The sequence below is a fragment of the Lonchura striata genome, chromosome 4 (assembly GCF_050655825.1).
Source record: "Lonchura striata isolate lonStrDom1 chromosome 4, ASM5065582v1, whole genome shotgun sequence".
In the NCBI taxonomy this organism is placed as follows: domain Eukaryota; kingdom Metazoa; phylum Chordata; class Aves; order Passeriformes; family Estrildidae; genus Lonchura; species Lonchura striata.
Genome location: NC_140706.1, coordinates 72,977,261 through 73,000,684, shown reverse-complemented (window position 1 = coordinate 73,000,684; position 23,424 = coordinate 72,977,261). Strand labels below are relative to the sequence as shown.

Sequence of the window (23,424 nt, the reverse complement as noted above, 5' to 3'; positions counted from 1 at the left end):
CTGTTTTCTTATATAGTTCACCACTGGAAAACTGGAAAAGGAGCTCCCCTGGAAAAGGAGTATTGTGCCTAAAGTGAGCTTTTAGACCACAAGGTTAGTTTATTTTCTTTTATGGATTTCTCTACAAACACAGTAGGTTTTGTTGCCTTCTCTACCAGGCTACCTGTGAACTATCATCTGACTGTAATTAATGTACAGTGCTCCCATAAAGAATTACCTAATCTTTCAGCTGTAGATACAGATCAGGCTTGTCTTTCCTAAAACAAGATTTCTCCTTACTTATTTAGCATTGCTGAAACATAAGACATATTTGGCATAATTGTTCCTTTCAATTATTATATTTAATTGACACACTTATTCATCAGATAGAAGAAAAAGAATTAATTATGTTACAGCATTGTTTCACATCCCTTCTCCTGTTATGCATGTAACATAAATCTTTCTCATTTAATCTCTTTGAAGCAAGCCCTGAAGAAGTATAGTATCTTAATACTATTCCTCACTAATAATTATTTTAGAAAGTGATGCTTCATTCTAGAAGAATGAGTTGAATTCCCTTTGTAATGGCAGTGATGCAAGTAATAAAATCTCACTTTCAGCAAAATCAAATGTATCGCTTAGGAGCACATTCTGTAAGTGTCTATAATGATTAATGTGTTACTGTTTAATCTAGGTGGGTTTTCCCCCTTTAAACAATCCACCATCCTCCCTATCTTCAAACACACAATACCCTTAAAATGTCAAGTTCCTCAGGATATTGGGTTAATCATAATTATATTGAATTATTTGGGGAAAAATGTACTTCTGCTAAACAATAAATAGCTACCTTTTTTTTCCACCCTCTCATAAACATGAAATAAGGATTTAAACAGGGATGAATATACAATCAGCCTGATGACGGTATAATTTTTCTCAAATTAAATTACAGTCTTTTTGTATGAGTGAAGGCTGATTTGAGATGGATGAAGTGCAGCAGAAAGAACTCAATAGGAGAGTAAAGCATAAATTGCTCCACTTTATTTTGGCCAATGAAAGAGGGGGTAAAAATCTGTTATTTATTGTCCATTTTTCAAACTTGTTAAATGATATACCTGTCACTATTTTTCTATGCCTCCATCACAGTGCAATAAAGATATTCTAGACCTCTCATGTATAGAATAGATGTCAGAAATACTCTTTTAACACAGGGGTAAGAATGTGTTTTACAAAGATCTTCATATAAACACTCTCTTTACTCACTTCAATGCAAAAATAACATATTACAGACACCCTTTCCTCTACATGCCCACATCAGAGTTATTTTTAATCTTGAAAGCACAGACAATAATTTAGAAAGCTCAAATTGGTCTCCTAAATCTTTAATGGTTTTCATATTTATAAATTGATAGATGTTAATGCATATAAGTTTGCACATCTGTATGCACATATATGAATTTTATACATCTAAAAAATCATCCATATAAAAAATTGAAACTAGGGAAGTTTTTTTATGGATAATGTATGCATAGATATGCTTAATTACACAGCAGCCGAATACAAAGCAGCTCTCACTCAAACTAATACTTCTCCTTTCCAAATCAATGTAAATCAGTTCTTGAACATCTGTCTTGAACATCAAGTCATTCAAAGATATTAAGATTTGAACCTAAGAAGGTAATCTTAAAATGTACACTTTTTAAAGCCAGTCCAGCACATAGTGAACTTCTCATTTTAGACCTTCAAATTAGCTAATGTGAGGTGCTCTGACAATTCTTTAAACAGTTTCACACTCCTTCCATTCTGATGTTATTGTCTATGACACCTATGAAGATTATACCCAAGACAAAAAAAACCAATAAAACCAAAAACAAACATCAAACAAACAAAAAAAACCCCAAAAAAACCACAAAAAAATTTATTTGTTTTTGTTGTAATGAATGATTCAGTTAAGGTACAGAAAGACTTTCTTGTTTCTTTTCACAAGGTAAGCAGTTCAGGGTTTTTTTCAAAATCTTTTTAGCTTTTTCTTCACATGAGAGAAATACACAACCAAAGATGGAAGATAGAATCATATAAAACACTTGTGACCACTAAATACTATAGTCTTCATTTTTAAGCAGTATTCAAACATAGCTTTTTTTTTCCTTTGCATCATTGAAATATTACACTTATAATCTAGAAAATAAGTTTCTGTAAACAGCAGTGGGGTCTTCATTATATTTGTACATAGACACGAGGTGGAATTTCTGCCTAAATATTGAGCATAATTTGTGCATTAGTTTCAGGATTGTCAGTCTGCTGTAATTAATATCTGTCTTGAGAGCAGCAATGAAACTCTCACTCAGGACTGGTTCCAGAAGTATCAGACATGCAAGCACACTATATAGTTAAAAGCTAATAAAAATTTTTCCTCTTATGACCATATAGTTTCTTCTACTCCTTCTATGTCCACAGCATTTGTATTTTGTGGATCTATAAAAAACTTCATCAAATTCAATTACACCAGCCAAATTTCTTGTAATATGTAAGGCCTAAATTTTAGTATTTCAACACTGAATGGATTGAAATACTATCTAGGAAGAAGTTTCCAAAGGGTAAGTGGTGGGAAAAAAGCTGTAAAAATGTTTGTCTCAAGAGGTTTCTGTTCTATGAGTCTTTAGTTTTCTGTCTTCTGATTCCTCACACCTCATTTTATCTTGATGAGAAAATTAAGAGAACTTAAAACTTCCTAAATTTTTATCCTCAACCAGCTCATAAGCATTTTATCAAGGTTGCTTGAAACATGATATTTAAAGTTCCTTTTACTCCAAGAACTGCATAAGATAACTTTGAGAGAAGGTCATACTATTTTCAATAAAAGAGGACGCTGGAAATTCTAAGAACAGACCAAGAAAATTTCCGAGGCTGCAGCATGTTACATTGCAGCCTGACATTTGGTTTAGGCAATAGATGACCCACCATTACACAGAGTCACACAGGACATCTTCAAGGGCTAAAAATGGATGTCAATCACAAACCACTGGATGAGACAAGAGCCTTTCTTTGGGAATGACTGGGATTTAACCGTGTGGAATGAAATTGGAGAATTACCGAGGCACAGCGCGGAGGGGAAATTCACAGCATCATGTGGAAATGGAGAAAGAGAACACAGCCACCTCCAAGCCACAGCCAAGGATGCAGAGAGAAAGGAGAAACATCTTCACTGCTGCTCTGCAAGTCTGTGTGGAGACTGAAGAACAACACAGAGGGAGCCACTGGAGCTGGAAAAAAAAAAAAAAAGAAAAGAAAAAAAATACTTAATCCACATTGAACACAGAAGGATTGGAAAGGCTCATTTTCAACAAGAACATTGAAAACTGCAATGAAACTGATTTGTTTTCTGGACATTTCTGATTCAGAGAGTATTTTTTAGCAATATCACAATTAAATTCTCATCACATGAACACCTTGTTCAGATTGGATTTTGAAGACAAGCTAATTTCTTTCCTTAGGAGAAATAAATGAGAGGAGTTCTGGTATTAGTACATTCTCTGTACAAAGGTTATTTGTTTGTTTAATTTTGAATACTGTGTATTTTTAAAAAACAGCTTATTGTGGTTTAAGCTCAGATAGGAATTAAACACCACACAGCTACTCACTTAACTCTCACCTCTCTCCCAGATTTTCACAGGCTTTATGGTCCTTAGATTTTTAAGTCCTGGAAAAAACAATTTAACAATTTCTATAGAGTTTAAGGGCTTTTTGGTCTCTTTTTGGTGGGAGCTATGACTGCAAGAGGGCTTTTATAGTAATTAGCTACTGATTTTTAAGTTTTCAAGTTTCTATGTACACAATTATCAAAAGTGGTGAATCACTGTTCATTTTAATTTTAGTACACTTTACTAAGTAATCACTTAACTTGCTCCTTTTGTTTTCTCATAAGAAGATTCAGGTGTCAACATCTTTTGCTTTACCTTCTTTCAATGAAAGTTCTTAGCTGTTTTCAAATGAAAAATATCTGTTCTTTGGAAAAAAATGTTTCTAAAAGGAATCTAGGAAAATGCAGTGAGATACTTTTTTAATTTGTGAACCATAACAATGACAGCAAATTAATACTTTAAATTATATCTGTGGCAGAATATAATATTTTAGGAATATTCTGGTGCTCAACCAGTTTTATCAGTTTTTAAGAAAAACTTTTAAAACAATGTTTCAAAGGATGAAGGATAAATGTGATGAAGGATGAAGAGGATAATGGTGCAGAAATCAGTGAGCATGGGCAAAGATTAAAAAACCAATTGCCTATCAGATTTCTGATAGAGATGGTATTTGCAACCTTTATAACTTCTTAACTAAAAACACATGGCTAAATCTTTGGGCTATTAAGAAACTAATTTTTGAATCTTCTTTACAAAGCTATTGACAAAGACTTGAACACATGCTAAAGTAGCTGATGGGTAACAGCATCTTCCTAGAGTTGCACTATGACCATATACAGATATGGCTTAAAAGTGTTTAAAACCTCCTATGGCAGTCAAAAAAATACTTTTGTTAGCCATGGATGTACCTAACCCAGATACTTTAAAATTAAAAAGAACTTCAATTTAATTTGAATTGATTGGAAGTTCTTATTTGGTAAACTCACAAAGGCTGGTTTTCTTTGCCTGAGCTGCTTACATTAAAAAAAAAACCCACAATTTTTTTAACACAGTACCATGAACAGTATTAGCTTAATAATACTTTTGCTTTCCTTAGGATTCCTCTTTGCAGTTCAGTCATTTCATTCCCTTTTAATTTCACAAAGAAGATTCTGAGACTGTGTTAGAGCAGTCTGGGATTTTTTTCAGGTGGGATTTTTTTTAAGAAATGTATAAAACCCCTCATTCTATGGTGCATCTTTTCAGTTTCTAGTACTTATAGCTGTTCAGAGATTATGTAAATAATCACTGGTTTTGTGAAATAAAATATTAAAACTACATTGCTACCTTTACATCTTGACAGCCACCAATACCTCGGCTCCATTAAGCATAGGATTCTATTATACTAACTACACTAGAAACATATAATCTCTGCCATAAAGTAATATCTAACAAAAATTTTGCTAGAGAAATGCTGCAGGACTAGGAGGAGTTTAGGAATATGAGCAAAAAAAAAATACAAAAGCTTACCTTACATGACTTTTCAGACAAACTCTGTTTCAAAGAACAGAACTTTGATATTCAAACTGCTCTTTTACACCAGGTAGATGGTAATCCTTTGTGATTTAATTTGTGCAATAAGACAGTAGAGACTATGTTTTGTTTGCATTTGTGCAATAACTGGCTAATCAAATGTTTCTTGTCAGAGATCTCTCAAGCTGCAAGACAAAAATTAAATTCCAATTTTATACAGTGAATAAAATTACTCACTAAGGGACCCAGGCCTTCTTTCCTTTCTTAATCCTTGAAAAATTGTTTTGGTAAAAAAAAATATTTGATAACAGCATAAGTAAGAATGCATTGAAGTAAAATTCCTAATAATTACATAACTGGATTTTTTTTTCACATTTTGTGAACAATTGCTTTGTTTTCAATTCATGATGATGTGAAAAAAAAAATAAAACAGTTAAGTTTAATTTGAAATAGAGACCATAATTCTTTCTTTATCTTTAATAATAAATAAAACCTCCTCCTCACTTAATTTGATAGTAGACTAGTTATATTGACAGTGTAGATTGCAGATGGGTAATTGAGGAAAAAAATATTTTTTTGAAATGTAAAGTTCAGAGCGTGGATGTGGCAGCCTGGTCAGAGAGCAAGAAAACCAGATAAGGTTTCTCATGATCAGCTCATGAGAATTTTGGGAGTTGAAGCTAAACAATGATAGCTTGTTACTACAAACAACCTGCAGGTGTTAGTTTCCTGTTTTTCTCAAAAATTGTTTACAAGAAAGGAGTTTTTTTGTTAAATAGTCAATCGGGTGAAATGTATTGATTAATTATTATAATTATAATAATAATATAATGATAATATAATACATTATAATGTATTGACTAATTGACCAGTCCATTCTGTCTGTATGGGAACAGTCTATAAAAAAAGAGAATTTTCATAGTAAAGATGCCATGTGCAAACCAGCCTTCTGGTGAGTCTGTGCCATTTCTTACTCAGCAAATGACACCAGTGGCTCTCATTCTCACAGAGCTGCCCCCATGGACTTACACTCTAGGCTTTCAAAAACATCATAACCCTTAGTTTATTCACACAATAAATCCCTTATAAGAGGTATAAATCCCTATCAGCACTAACTCCTTATTTTCTCTTGAAAATATGAGTTGTGTAATGTAGGACTCAGGTCAACCTACTTAGAACTTTTCAAATATTAATTGTACAGTGGACAAGCTTTGTTTTAGAAGTAATGTTCTTTAGTGATTTTACAGCAGATGTGTTTCATGCAATATAAGAGAGCATCACAATTTGCTTTTCTAATTTTCTTAACAGTGTCCTTGTCCCACTACCCCATTATTACTCTCCATAAAGGTATGACCAGTCTTCATGATGTTTTCAAATGCCACAAAAATTTTGCAGTTCTATTTCCTTTCCCTTTCCTTCCTTGTCCTCCTATCACCTCTGACTCTCTCACTACAGGCTGGTTCAACATTAGACCTTTGATCCTCTCCTTCCCAAATTTTATCAGCCACTACAGGCAGCACTTGGTCACAAGGGTAGCTATCAGAGATTTATAGGTGGGTGTGGACCAAGTGCTATGCCTAAGGAGAAGGTAGGAGAAGCAAATTTATTATAAATTATGTTACTATATGAAATTTAAATTTCATCATTTAATGCCAGCCACATCTGAAAAAAAAACAAGTAAACTCATTGTTTGGATTGTTTCTCTTTAAATATAATTTGATCCCATTGTAAAAAAAAAAAAAATAAAAATAGCAATTTCTCAAAATTCAAGCTTTATAAGTATTGAGGTGCCCCAAATGCTCTGTATCCTCAGAAGACGTAAATTTTAGGTATTTCCCTTTTCCTAGAACAGCTGCTTCTCCTTTTAAGTTAGATATTCAAATGGAGTGTTGGATGATTAATTTCTGCCCAGCTCTTCAGGTAACAATGCCTGTGAAGAGACCAGGGCTCTGAGAAATCATATATGACAACAGTAATGTGAGTAATGTGCAACTTATTAAATAATCACATAACAATTTGAAATTCTCCAAATGCCAGCTGTGGAAAAACAATTATTTCACAAGTTTTCACAGTTTTATTCACTTGTCATTGAAATCCAGTAGAACCACAGAAAACAGATGAAGAAACAATAAAGAACCCAGGAAAATATAAACATGAAATTTCACACAATTTAAAATGGCAGATTTACCAAAGGAATACTTTGTTATTTTCTCAACGGTTAGAAGAACATCTAATTTAGGATTGCAAATTGAATGCCTTATTTGCATAGTATGCTTTCTATGACTCTTCTTTAAAAAGCCACACAACTTGATTTAGAATCACAAGAAACTATTTCTTTACTGGGCTTTCCTTAAGATCCATATTTTAAGAAAAGCATTATTTTTGTTCCACCTCATTAAGCAAAAATTTCTAAAAGGGGTGGTAATACTCTGAGAATCCAAGTAAAGGAATACTGGTATTCCTATTCTCATTAGTATTTTTCTTATTTAGGGATAGTGCAGGGAGAAAAAAAAACCAAAAAAAAACAACACAAAATGAAATGTAAACATAACTGAGATTTAACATGAATGTTTTCTAGTCTCCTTAATTAAAAACATTTTGATACTCATTTCCACAGGAAGCACAAGTTCCATGGACAACAGAAATAAGACAGCTTCAGTGAGACAACAGCAGCCTCAAATATACCAATATAAATTGGAAGCTATTGTGAGAATGCTATGGTGCAGAAGTGAGATTGTGGAAAAACACAAAGCTTTCCTCCATCCCTGCTAATTTGTATTAAGTAGATAATAATTTCCTTTAGTAAGCATGATTTTTCTAACAAAAGTTGTTTTGCCTGGGAAAAAATAATTACTTCTCAGCTTTCTAAAATCTTTTTCAAGTTTTAAAACATCCCCTTTCTAAGAATAGTGCATTTCAGAGTACATTTTATTGTTGTTATTTTTCACATGACAAACATTTCTTATCGAATATGTACTCTTTTTATGAACCACATAAATGTCTCTGATGTTTAAGTGCTCAAGATTTTAAATCTGAGATCTTCTGATTGCCAAGCTCAGAAGGTTTCACAGCACACATAGGCCAGAGATAAAATAACATGCTTCATCATTGAGGGGTTGGGTGAGGCAGTGGTGCAGTTAATTTATGTTCTTTAGAAAAACTGTTCATTGTATTTGACCTGTAAGACCAATGTCTACATTATTTCCATCAGCCTCATTTAGATGTAGAAGTTATACCACATTGCATTCTTCTTTTAATTCATTTGAGATATCTTTAGGATATGACTAATATTGTTGGCACTGATATGCAAAGAAACAATGCTTATTTCATGTTAATATATGCCATCACTACAGACAACCTTCTTCATATTTTTATGTTTTTTATAAATATGATTAACTTTTTTTTTATAACTTTGCCTATGGGTTAGGACACATCACTTGCTTTCTTGCAATTGTATTCTTATGTCTGTCATTCTTCTTGATCTAATTTAATCAGTAAGACAGTGCATTTAAGCATTTAAGCATTCTTGGTTTAGTACTCTGACCTTAATGCTATTATAAGCATAAGAGAAAAGCTCACAAAATAGATTCTTCTATCATTTCAACACTGTTTTTGCGTGTATCTGTGAGAAGGTGTATGTTAAAATATTTCCAGGCCCTACTCATAAGTCAATTTATTGATTTTTGGACAAAATTTTCAGTATCCTTTTAGTGCAGTAAGAACCCTTTTGAGTTAAGCACTATATTACATTTCATCTTCTCCTGTTCTCTTGCCCCATATTCAGTGATGCCTTGGGTATGGGTGCAATAATAACAACAACAACAATAATAATAATAACAAATACAACCCTTCCAAAAATAATCCAGAATCAGCCAATTGTGTTTCATTCAAATTCTGAGGGAAATATATCTAATTGAATTTTGATGTGACTGTCCCTTCCTTTATTTTCCCTGACTTTTATAAATTTATGAATGCTGAACACCTTAAAATTACCCATTTGCTCTCCTTTTAGATGGTAAATGCACATGATTCCCATATATTATATATATTACATACCTAATATTGAAACGACTGTTAAGATTTCATATTACAGAGTGATTTTCCTGAAATCAAGGTCTTATTGGTGATACAGATGAAGAAGAGACATACAATTTTTTTTTTTTTTAATTAGGAATTCAGGAGTCCTGGTGGTATCAGCGCCAACTTGCTGTCAATTATATATATATAAAAAAAAAAAATCAATGGTTTCCAAATGTAATGTTTTCTGTTTCATGATTTCAGAACCAATTTGGCAGGGGTTTTGCTACTTACATTGCACTGACAACTTCAACTTCAAATGCACATACTAGTCAAATGCACATAATAATAACATTTCATTGAAGGCTTCTAGCAGCTTCCTTTATCAGGGAAAGACCAGAACAAAAAGTACCAAACAACACAAGAATGTTTTGAGCACCTGATTTCTACTGAGTAAATACATATCAATTTAATCTCCTTCCTTCTACATTCTAATTTCAATTCTGTAGTTTTCCAGTCAGGATTACTCAGTGTTTGATCAATTCTGATGCTGTAAAGGATTGTCCACATGTCTTGAAGAAAGGTTTATTTCTGTGCTTGAAGTCAAGAGTGTGTGTTGCTGAGCCAATGACCTAGTTCATAAACTTCATATAAAGAATGACACCACATATATTGAATTATTTTCACAGGTTGCTTTGAGAAGCTTTTCAAAGGTACTTTTTTTTGTTTTAAAGAAAGCTCAGATACAAACTTTTAAAATACTCGATTACTTTCATTGTAAGATTTTGTATTCCAAAAAATTCAACAGTATAGTTTTATCCCAGTAGCCTCAATATGACCATGAGAATGCTAAGTGCCGAAGACCACCCTGGGTCGGGGTGGCTCCGAGTGGTGGAAAAGTCTCTCCTCCAACCCGAGCTTCCAAAGAAAGGCTCATCAGTCTCTGTTGTTGGGTCTCAAGGCAGTTTATTGCAAGTTATCTAAAAGATTTTCTCCTGGGGCTGCTGTGGTTTGCTCACAGCTCAGGCATAGGCACACACACACCCTGACATCCTCTCTGACCCCGACTGCTTCTTCTCTCCCACCAGGGCTGCTGCTGTCTTTTATATGGGACATTACGTGTTACATGTTTACAGTTTTTCCCAATGCCTATTACCTATATTAAATGGTGATTTTCTATCTTTTATATGGTACATTACGTGTTACATGTTTACAGTTTTTCCCCAATGCCTATTACCTATATTAAATGGTGATTTTCTACTCTAAACCAATCTGTGAGTGCCAACATCACCAAGAACATGGAGGTGAGGAAGGAGAAAGAGGGAGGACAGGGCAGGCCCAAATCCCAAATCCATCTTAAAACCTCTGACCCCCATGTACAAAACCAAAACCCCCTGTACAGCACTCAAAAATTCTTCCCTCTACTTTGTGACTACTTCTACTATAACATCTAAACTTTTGTGACTTCTTGTTCTCCCTGCAAGGTTGGTAAATCATTCCATGGCTCAAACCCAAAATCACAGCTGTTTCCAGCTGCCTGCCAGGGTCTCAAATGCTTCTGACTGGGGCCCGGGACATCCAAAAATGTCTGAGGGACATTTTGAGTTCTGACAGCTAAGTTTCTAAGGAGGCCTTTGAACAGAAATGTAGGTTGCCAAAAGAGACTGCAGTGAAGGATTTGCTCCTTGTCAGGTACTGTGCAGCAGACCAAATTCAGCTGTTTGTAGCAGTGAGATAGACAGGAGCTATCACTCACCCTGCTGCAGCTTTTTCTCATTGCCTTTTCCCCCTAGCAATTTAGACAGATTTAAGTTTATCCAGCTGATGCTGGACCCTCAGCTTCGCATACCCATCATCAACTTTTTGTCACCACAAATGCCACTGTGGCTTCAAAGGATGACAGCTGGAGGAGTTATTTCTGGATGAAAACTGTCATCTTACCCCACCAACACAGACTCTTCACTGCACCCCCGACCTCCTCATGTTTTCAGCAGGGTGGCTTTCCCCAGCTGGCTCACAGTGCAGTCACACAAGCAGTGTTGCTAAGACATGCTGCAGGATGGAGATGGTCAGAGCCACGAAAAATCCCTTAGAAGCCCTCAGCTAAACTCTCTTCTGTTCTAGAGGACTTACTTTATTTTCAAACATGCTTTTGCTGCAGGAACCCCTGCGCTTCCCCTAAGGGAATTTCATTCTTCTATCTCCCAGCTCCCTTCCAACCCTAAATTCCTATATCTAGTTCTAGGAATTTACACTGCCCTGGAAAATTTTTTCCTCACTAGTGAACTCTGGGTGGAGGTGAACTCATTCACCCTTCCAGCAAGGAGCACAGAAGAACTAAAGCATCTTGAACAGAAATGAATTTTTAGAGTTATTCGGTCACATCATATGCACATGTCACAAAATTGCCTTCATAAAACTATTGAACCCTGTCTTAAAAACCTCTTATTATTTTCCTTTTACATCCTGTATTTCCAGTGAAATATTCCAGCTTCTGGTATTTCCTTTCTCCAGGGAAGTATTTTCCCAGACCAGCTGGAGGAGGTGCCCATTGACTCTGCTTTTTAGAGGGACCCCATTAAGAGGTTTCCTCCCAAATTTCCTCTAAAGCAGGACACCAACCCAGTGGTCTTCCATGTTGGGGTAAGTCCCTCAATGGAGAAAGGAAGGGCTACAGATGTCATTTGCCTGGACTTCTGTAAACAGGTGACATGGTCCCCCACAACCATGTCTTGGTTGTGGTCTCTCATGGTCCCCCACAACCTCTCATGGTCCCCCACAACTCCCCACACCATCCTTCTCTTTAAATTGGAAAGATAAGAATTTGATGGATATTAGCTGGATTCTCTGATTCTATGATAGTTATAAAACAGTTTTTGGATAAAAATATCTACATTAGTATGCCCTTAATATATTGGTAAAACTTCCTAGGAAGTAAAAGCTGGAAATACATGAGTTTACAGGGATTTTGGAGGAGTGAGTGCAGCTTCTGGAAACAAACTGGGTGCCTCTTCTCTCCCTTCCTTCACTCTCAGAACCAGTCTTGAAGGTGCAAAACTTATTTCTGGGCTAAACAGATGAATGGGGATGCAAGCATCATAAAGTTACCCCAGGACAGCTGGTCAGCCCTTGGTGACACTGTGCTGGCTCTCCCAAACCACTTCCCTGTCACCTGCTATAGATCTTCTTATTTTATTTTGTTCTTTCCCTTTTGCAGCGAATAACCCCGTTTGCTTTTACACACAGCGAACAATCAATCCTCCTTCACACCCACGCCAAGCTATGAATGCTTTTCTCCCCTTCAAATTTTTGATGACAACTTCCCCTTTTCTGAGGTATCAAGACTACATTCCATCTATTAAATGAGATATCTTGGTGGGATGAGATGGACAAATCAATTACAAAGCCCCTGATCTTGGTGCTTAGACACCTCTATGAAGAACTATGAACACACTGTTTACCACAGCTCTCGTTGCATTAGCAAGCACACCTGTGTCAACTTTAGCCAGACCAATCCCATAAAATTATGTCAGACTTTACAGAAATTCCACTGGTAAAAGCATCATATATTTTTAGCATACATCGAATTAAAAAAAAAAAATCAAACAAACACAAATATTTTTTTCTTGCTCAGACAAGTCAAACATGCTATATATTTGTCTTCAGAACAGAGAAATTTAATTTTAATAGCTCTAACCAGAAGTAGGTCATGATTAGTATTTTGTATTTTGTTATAAGCCTGATCTTTTCAATGGAATTCCTTATAAAAAAAAATCCCCCCTTCTTTTAAGAAGAACTTTTCACAATTATGATAATAGAATATTCCTTTTTTTTTTTCTGATTATAAATCCACAATAAACAAGCTTTGATGCACTTCAAGTCTCCAGGGGTACAAGTGCATTACTGAGAATAAATATTGTCCTGTTGCTACAACATGAATAATTCATCATAACTAAGATCTCTTCATCTTTATTTTCTACTGTGCCTCTTTCTAAATGCAGTCTTGGTAGCATAATTTATAGAAAGCGTGTATTTCTTACGTACTTTATCTTACTCTCTGCAATGTCACTATCTAAACACTGAAAATGGCATGCCCATTAAATTTAATTATAAGGTATCCATTTCAATAAACATGCTCAGAACCTGTATGTTTGTCAATATGTTATTTGTCATTATCAGCTGGAGCAGGAAGCTATTTCTTTACAGGACTGTTGTGTTTTGTACCCTTTCCTTACTGGCAGTGTCCATGACAAGGGCATCATGGACACATATATATATGCAGTATAATATAACAAGTATAAATAATAAATAATAAATAATATATAATAAATAATATATAATATATAATATATAATATATATTATATAATATATAATAAAATATATTATGTATAATATTATATATTATAAATTATGTAATATATTATATATAATATGTTATATATATTATATATATATTATATATAATGCAGTAAATAAAACAGTAAACACTAATTTATTCACCATCTAATATGTACCTACCTAAAAGAAAAAAAGGCTATTACATTATATTAAAGGCAGTTTTTTAATAGTCCAGAAATGAAAAATATAATTAATTTTCTAAACACCTTTTCTGGAAGGTCAGTTCTTTGCTTTGTGAACTGCTTATCATAGATTCAATTTGTTCACTCTCCAAATCAAGGAATTTTCTTAATTGAATGTGTGATTTGTATTGTTATTATTTACTTTAAAGATCAAAGTCTTTTTTCTCATGCAACACAATCTGTATTTGATCAGAGGACTATTACTAAAATGCAATTTTTTTAAATGGAATATATTTGCAATTGTTTGTAAGGTCAAATCTATTTAACTGTAAAAAAATTGGTCTGAAATAATTTTTTTTAATATGGCAGATAATAAACTTTTTTGTGCTGAATTAAGAATATCTGGGTTCTTCATGAAGAGAGAAAGATTAAGATATTCATGTTTATTTAAAATAAACCTTCAACCAAATATTGAGTCAATCTCTATGGGGTAGACTATTAATTGTTCAAGCTGCATTTCCTTGTTTCAGATTTTGTGACTCACTGAATAAAAACCATAATTGGTGATAATTGCTCTGTCACCTTTCCATTTTAGGCTTTGAGTATTTAAAGTCATCTAAAAAAATGGTTAAAGAAAACCTTCCTCTAGACTTCAATGCAGAACAGTGGCTCATGTGTTTTTACTCAGGAGAAAATAATGCAAATTACTTCACATACTGACACATTTGGAAACTGATGCTTCTTAACAAGTGTATATAATAGAAATAAATGAGATAAACAAGTGATTGTTGGTAGAAACAGTGGGTTGGTGAAATATCTGCATAGCTTAGAAGTGTTGCCATATGTTCAAATTTGCCTTTGGTCCTTAGCAGAATGTACTGCTCTCAAAGCTGTCCCAAGGAAGTGAGTAAGCAGAAAAGAATTTGAGAGTATGACATCTGAAAGTCAAAGCAGTTTATTCAGCATAGCTTGTGAACAAAAACAAACCAACAAAAAAACCCCACAAAACAAAAAACAAACAAAAAAGCTAAAAATCCCCAATCAAACAAATTAAAAAAAAACCCAAAACAAAACAAATAATCCAGACCATAATGGAAAAGGAGAAAATAAATTTCTGTGTGTGAAAAAGTGCCAGAAAAAAATAAATGGACATATTTTAAGATGATGCTTACTACTAATCAAACCCCTATTGGATGTACATTATTGGAAAGACAAAAATACATTTAAATTACAAATGAAATGAAATCTGGGAATTACAATGAAAACGATAAAAAAAAAAAAAGAAAATATGAGAAATAAAAATGAATTTGGTGGTCTAATGACCAGGGAAAATCCAAAAAGGAAAAGCCTTCAAAATCTTTCTTTCTAGAGTCACTAACTGTGAATTTAAAAGATCCAAGGTGGTGAGTAGTGGTTTTTTCCTTTTTTTTTTTTTTGGTATGGCACGTGTTTAGTTCTGTTTTAATTCTAAGTACCAGCCCAAAGAATTTTCAGCATGTGAAAATCTAGGACCAGAGTAACAAAGAGATCATCAATGGAAACAATGACAACAATGATAAAATTACTAAATAAGACAAAATGACTAAAAAAACCCCAGTAACTGTGCTTAAAGCTACCTTGGCAAGTGTACTTAAAGGTATCCATAGCTAAACAGAACTACTTTTTGTATATGATAGTATTTTATTTGAGGAACTCAGCTTGCACCAAATGTCAGAAAAACAGGTTTGCACTAGCAAAGGATAATTTATAGCCCTTTCTGATGCATTTTAAAGTATTACTTAGAAAAAAATCTAAAATAATTTTTATAAAGCACTTCCAAGTTAGCTTAGACTCAGAATCCACAATTTTTATTGCAATAAAAAAGGACATAAGTCTACAATTTGTCTACAATATGCTCATGCATACTTCTCCCAGAGATTTCACTATTGTTAGATACTAAATCTGAATATGATGTTTTATTTGTGTAGCTGGAGAGATTCCTGATAATTTTCAACTCTTTTCTTCCAACAACTATGTTGTCATGAATTATAGGGTGGGGTTATTTCTTGCAGCTGTGCATTAGATAAAACAGAAATCTGCACTTTCACTAATACATGCAACACTTTTACTGCCCACATAGCAATGATATTTATTATGATTGTTTCATCTGAGCCAATCAAAGTCTCATCTGTGCCATCAGAAAAGCAAAAAAATACAATAATCACTTATCAAACCCCACTGAAAGTGAAAATAAGGGTTGGTTTCATCTTACAGTAGCCTCTCTTGCTTTCATATTGTTAATCATGTTTTATAAACAACCATCAAATGTATGGTTCAGTATGGATGTGGAAACCTCCTCACAAAATATCCAGTGTGCTCATTAATTCCTTTCCGTCTGCTCTGAATACAGGGACGTGTTCATATTTCATGTTTAAATTATTTGAATACAGAAATATGGAAAATCCTGGGATAAAATACTAATTTGAGTTAATGAAACCAACAAACTCTTTGTTCCTCCAAAACTTAAAAGTGTGGGTGGCATAGTTGTGTTTCTGTAGATAGAAATGATTTTTTTTTTTAACTGAAGATTCTCAAAGGGTTCATAACACTTTTTTCTTTTCACTTCATGAAGAGGCTGTTTGAATCCTTGACCTGTGAGCTCCAATTGCCTCTTCCCAATCTTTCTATGCTTAAATCATCAAGAAGGGATTCTACAGAATGGCAACATTAGCAAATTGCTAATTCCAGGGCTGGAAGAATCATCCCACACAGAAACAAGTGTGTCACTAGTAAAAGACAAAACAGAGATAGGGAGGTAAAGAAATGTCTCAAAATCTATTTTTACTTGCTCTTTTCAGCTTATCAGGAATAAAGCAAAGACAATTTTTGCTCCTGTAGAATTATAACTTAAAGACAATTTAAAGTCTTCTTCTCCCTCTGACATTTTTTCCATTATATATATATATATATATATATATTATATATATATATATGTGTGTGTGTGTGTGTGTGTGTGTGTCTACTATATATATATGTCAACTATCGAATATATATATATGTCTAATATATATAAAAAATAAAAATAAAATAAATAATAACTAAATAACTAAATAACTAAATAACTAAATAACTAACTAAATATATATATATATATATATATATATAATCTATCTCTGAGATTCTCAAGTTCCAAGTGAGCACACTTCCTTTGCCTATGGCTTTTCCAGAGACAACCTTCACAAAACCTGCATAAAAGGATATGGAATGCAGATGAAAGTCGCTCATGAAATTAAAACTAGATTTTTATTTCAAAGCCAAAAAATAATAATAAAAAAAGATTTTGGTGTACATCTTGATGCAGCCATTCCTGTCCAGCTGGATGCCATTTAGAGTCACAGCCAGATTGCCACAGGGCATTCTGACAATGGGTATTTAAAAACTCATTAAGATAAACCTTTAGAGCAACAGAGTTTATGGAATTAAATTAAGAAGGAAACAGGCTCACTTCCAAACTAAAACAGCCGAAAAAAAGCTTACTTTAAAATTGTTCAAAAGAAGTTTATACAAGACCACTTGACTATCCTTTTTTGTTATTATTATTTTTATTATTGTTTTATGATTGTGAGCAGTCGGTGTGGGGGAGCAAAGGAAAGAGGAAATAAAAAAAATTCTGTTAAACAAACATGTTTGTTAGATAGAAATAACTTTGGAATTCAAAGAAAATATACTCAAAGTTGGATTTTTAGCTTTTAATAGTCCTGTATAAAAATTTCAAATTTATGATGATTATTTAAGTCACTAAATAGAAATTTAGTATAGATTACTAAGTATTTATTTAAATGAAAGAGGAATATTCAATTATTCTTTTCATGGAACTACTGCAGAAGCCATAGTCATATATTGCTGCATAAGTTTCTTCATAGGCAAGGTATTTTATATAGTTATTTTATAAAAGGCAAGTCAGAAACAAACAAAAAGATGTGGTGGAGTCAAAATCAAAATTTAGTCATATATGATGTGAATTTCTAATACTAGAAATTTGATCACATTTTCTCCTGTAATACTTTTGGATAATGTGGAGAAAAGAGCACTCCACAGGCTCACCTGCAGAACTCGGACAACACAAAAAAAATAATATATATAAAATAAGCAAAGAAGATCTAAAAATACAGATTTATAAAGCTGGCATAATTGCACCTCATTCGAATCACAGTAAGAGATCTCTTTGGAGCATCTTCTTCAGCTTCACCCTTCTTGATTTTATATTTCATATTATTTAATATCATTTATCACAGAGGTTTCTACTCAGTGACAGGCAATCTCCAACCTCTTTTTTTTTAATAAACAAAGGAATTTAGGGGAAGAAGCTTGTCAGGATCAACCTTCATTACGACAGGCTGCATATGGAAAAATAAGAGTGTGAAATGTAATATTTGCTATGATATATCAGGGGAAAAATAATGATGCTCAGTCTCTGCTCTAGAACTTTGAACAGACTCTGCTAAGTACCAAGGGAACTTATCAGGTCAATAAATTGAAAATTAAATTAAAGAAAAAAAAACATGAAAAACATGAAAGGATAAAACACCAGCAGGCCACTGAGATTTACACTGTAATCAAACAAAACCATACCATTGTATTTAGCCTTGATATTTAGTATTTCACATTAAATCCTTCACACTTACTTGAAAATTATATATTTATTCTAAAGTATATGCAAAATTTTAGCATATCTGCCATTATTTGCCAGAAAATGTTATATTAATTTGTAATGATGGCTAAAAATAGTCACTAATATGAAACTGAACTGGCACTGTTTGAAAATTTTGTTAGCTATGTCATTGAAATATATTTCAATTAAACATAACAGGTTGAATCTCATTCACGAGATGAAATTTCTTTGCTTTTCATTATGACTCTCTGTGTGATAGCGTGTCTAGGCCTACTAATTTCAGAAGCTGCATAACTGGTTTTTAATTTCATTCAACTCATTAGGTACAGTAAAAACAGTAATTCATTTCTCAGTATCCAAAACTAAAGTATGGAAACTCTTGGATAAGCTTAAACTGGTGTATGTCATGTCACAGACACAACCTTCAGTTCTGTTAGTTATAGCTTAAAAGAGGATGTGCAAAACATGAAATATCAAGTATCCATTATACATTTTCAAATACATTTTTGTGTTGTTTGTTTGAGTATTCTCTTTCATTATTTTCAAAGTGCAAGTGGGCTCTTTGTCTCAAAGCCCTCAAAGCAATAAAACATGCAAAAAAACCAAAACAATTTAAATTATCGGTCAAGTACAGCCTTTGAAAATATGCCCTCTTTTCCTTTTTTCTGGTAGAACTATCTTTTCCTTCTTTAAAAACCATCTCTACATCTCATGCCAAAAGTATTTCCTGACTTTTCATGCCCCCTATATTTACTATAATCTCAAGCCTAGACAATTCCTCATCTACTCAGATCTCTAATATGTTTGGGATTATAGACAAAGAAATTAAATGAAGATGAGCATTAAGTGAAATTTCCTGTTGTAATGACATGTAGATTTTTTTATACTGCGCCTTACAGGGTTCTAATAAATGCCTAATTTTGATGCCTTTTATACTGCCTCCATCAAAAAAAAAAATGAAAAAAAAATATCAGTATTTGATTATATAACACATTTTTTTACAAATCCAATTAATATATCCCATGCTTTATGAAATTAAGTTTTCATACTTGCTGGTTGTTCCCATATATACATTTAAGAGTTTATTTTTTTTATTATTATTTTATTATTATTTTATTATTTGCTCACACTGCTTGGGGCGTTCAAAGGCTGTGTGTTGCTTTCAGAGACAAGAAGCAGTGAAGCATAGAGAGAAAGCAGGAGAGATTCTCACATGGCTAACTCTGCTCTGCTTTTCATTCCATGTGAAACATCCCATGATAACCAGGAGCTGCAGAACATGCACACCCATATTTCACTTTTGACAACATCAGTGTTTTGATCAGAATATTTAAATGCATCCAAGAAACTGGATCCCTGGTGACCTGTGGCGAGGTGTCAGCACGCCTGCTGTTTCCTGGCACAAGAGACCCAGCTGAGTCAATATAAGCTGGTATTTTCAGCAAAGGGAAAAAGCAGGAGGACAGACAAGTTTTATTTGGCATTTGGGACATATATTAGGTCTAAAGCAGGGAGGCTTTTCTTATGTGTTTAAAGCATATAAAATCAGATACTGCTATTAATGATGGTAGAGATAAATAACTAAGGAATAGTTAACCTGATTCAAATGATGAGATTTAAAGTCTTTGGGTTTCTCATTCACAAACAGAGTGGATGACATGAAATTCCTTTTCCTTTTATTTTGACTGAAATTTGTTCCCCCCATACACCATTTTTAGACAAAAAATAAATAGGCAGTGAAATATCTGCAGCAAATTCAGTATGAGTCCCTTATTTCCAGCTGTTTCAGGGGTCACAATTAATTTTGAAGCCACTTGTTTTCCCTTTAGTGTGTTAGCAAACATCTGGTTGAGACCAAAGTGTGACTTTCTTCATCACAGAGAGCTGTCAGCAAATAAAGATACTGCCCCAAGGAACCTGTCCTCTAATTTATTAAAAATAGAGCAAGTGAGAAGGAAAACAGTAATAGCAACAATATAAATGAAGACGAGAAATAATGATAAGCAAAGGTAAAAGTTAGAATCAATGACAATATTATGAATTATATCCAAGGCAATAATTTACTATGTACTAGAATATGCCACAGCTACAAATCGAAAAATAATGCTGAGCACTGTTTTTCATCTGTGTAACATCATTGTACATCTCTTTCTCTTCTTAAGGACCACAGCCTGAGCACTGAAGCAGTAACCTCATCTTCTGCCAAAATGACTTTACACAGTCAAGTTAAAAAAACTAATTTTCAGGGATAGTGAAGTAATAATGCAAGTCTTCCTACATTGCTACAATCAAATTTGACAAAGTCCACTGTCTTTGCTGAAAATTACATTTTTCATCCTTTGCCAGACTCCTGAAAAAGAGACCTTACATAGTTAGAGACATATTATATCTCATTTGAAGGAATGCTTCAACCATTTGTCATCTCTGGTGATTAGTTTTTTTGCTATCTGCATCCTCACATCCTTGTCAATACAAAGGGAATTTCTTGAATTTGGACCATTTTGCATTTTCTGTATTGCTTACCTATATTATTGTCTCATTATTTTACAGTACAGCTGAACAACAAACAGCAGAAGAGTTAAATAGACCTGGAAAAAAAAAATCATTTAAGAAAAATCAGTAGTAAAATATCCAAGCTGACCAGAACCATCAGTAAGGCAAAAAAACTCAGAGACTCTAAGAATTTAAAATAAGTTTATAGAAAATTTCTAGTACATGATGAAATTGAGTACTTACATTAGTTCTCATGTTAATGCCATATTTTAGGTGTGGACAATGACTGAATTTGGAATGATGGCCACAATGGATAATTCTTCATTATTCATTCATTAAATAAGTCCCCTAATATTCTAGCACATTTTCAGAGGTTTCAATAATGACTATATTTCTCAGTTTTTCTAAGGATAAAATATACACTGATTTCAATACAGAAAATAATTAGAACCATATGTTAGGAAAATAGTTCAAATAGTTCATAAACAACAGACATATATAGACCAAAGAGAAGTGAGGTGAAGAATAATTAAGGCATTAATTATGTAGTCAACAGCAGAGTAAACTTTTTCTATGACAAACCAGGTAAAAAGCCATCCTACTGTGATCTAAATTAGTGCCTTTAGTGAGTTAAAATGCAAATGTATCTTTTCTAGTGTATTTTCTTGTTTTGTCTTTTTAAAATGGAGTATGCATACCTAAAGTTTTCTGGGAAAATAGGTAAATTAAATCTACTATTGTGCTTTCAATTAAGTATTTTCAGAAGTCTTACATTTTTTCTTCCTGTATAGGAGCCCAGTTCACCTAGCACAAACAAAATTTTTTGCATAGCTGATAACAGAAAGGTTTATTTTACTAAATGGTTACTAAACAACTTCTACTTGCTTATCCAGTAAGTCTTTTTTTAGGATGGTGACAGTTGTTCCAGAATTGCTTTTATTCTGATTTTCATATAAGAAGTATAGTAGTTAGAAATGAAAAATAAACTTATTGCAGTGAAGATAATCCTTCTTATCCAGTCTGTGATAAAGAAGTTGTAAAATTCTCTGCTACACAAGTTTCTTCAGATTCCTGAAGGCTTAGCCTTTTCCCTGATGTTCGTCTGTTTAATTTAATAAAGCATTGAAGGCTTAGAATCACAATAATTTTATTATTAATCCTCCAGACTTTAAAATACCCTTTTTTCCTCTATCTCCTCAACATCTCCACCCCCTTTTACATTCCACAATTTTGCTTCAGTTGCTCTTTTTTTCCTGGCTTCCTTCATACTTCTGACTATCTGCTCTTACCTTTGATGCAGCTCTGCTCACCTGCTGAACCATGTTAATATATTGGAATGAACACAGGTTATCAGCTTGAAACCTCTCCTCCTCTCAGCTGATTTCAATCAGGTTTCTTCCACATGGCCTATAGTCTAATTATTTCAAGTCTAATTTTAGCTGTTATAGTATTGCTCAGAAAACAAACAAACAAACAAACAAACAAACAAAAACCCAACCAAAAAAAAAAACAAAAAAACAAAAAAAAAACCTCAAAGTATTCCTGAAAGGGAATAAGAAACAGATCTGTAGAAATTGTGGAAGGTAGAACAATACTTTTGCAGTTCAGGAATGATTAATCTTTGGTTTGTAACATGTCTCTGAAGGAAATGTGAGAAAATAACCTATCTTAGACTGAGTTAATAACTTCTTTTCTGTTTTGGTGTGAGGTTTTGTTTGGTATTTTTATTTGGATTTTTTGTTTGGTTGTTTTAGTTTTGGATTTTTGTGGGGGCTTTTCTGGACTTTTTTTTTCTGAGAGATTTCTATTTTCCTATCCTACATGACAAAATGAGAAAGGATGGCTGGAGGATAGAAGTAAACATATTGTTCAGGACAGGAAAAATATAATAGAGTACTATTCTGGCAAAACAGCTGTTGTTTTGTCGACAGCAACTATTGAAAACACTGACTAGCAAGATAACAAAAAATAAAATTCTTTGGGCTACCTCCTATTTAGATGTTGTGTCCTATTTTTTTCAAGCTGCTTCACAGGAAATCCCAGACTTTCCTGCATGGGAAGGAAAGTTTGGTTTATACTTGGTTTACTGAGCTTATGACCCTGCAGTTCGCCACTGTATCCTGCAGCAGTTTTGCCCATTCAGGCATCACACTGCAGTGTATTTTAGGCTTGTCTCTGCACTGGACAGGATTGAGAGTAAATAAGTAATTATGAAAAAAGATTCCAGGTAAGTTGAACCCTTATGAAACTGGTACATTTACATGTGTTCTTAAACAAGTTGAAGAAACACTGAAATTTTGGGTGGGAAAACTACACACAAAGCAAGAAGGAAACACCTGTTGTTCTGAAGAGACTGAGGAAAATTTCAGCAAAGGAAATGGATGTGGAAGGCTGCAAGGATTCCCTGCAAAAAGTGGCAATGGAAAGATTGTATGCAAAGGATTTGAAGAGGAAGAAGTGCAGAGGGAGTGATCATTGGTGTGTACAGACAACCTGGCAAGGGGAAGTAAAAACGCTGTACCTTTCCATAGGTCATTTATGTTTACAAAAAGGATGTGATCCTCAATAATTTCCTATGTGAATATGCCAGTGACATAAATGGTTCATTTTTT

General features: G+C 33.5%; 1 long non-coding RNA gene across 1 annotated transcript; it reads right to left on the bottom strand.

Annotated features, from left to right (window-relative positions):
* Positions 1–908: 908 nt before the first annotated feature.
* Positions 909–8,090, bottom strand: LOC146767726 (uncharacterized). Its single transcript, XR_014954974.1, has 3 exons — positions 5,634–8,090; positions 5,127–5,314; positions 909–3,239 (listed from the first exon to the last, which is right to left on the bottom strand). It is a non-coding gene; the product is annotated as an uncharacterized LOC146767726 (long non-coding RNA).
* Between the last annotated feature and the right edge of the window lie 15,334 nt (positions 8,091–23,424).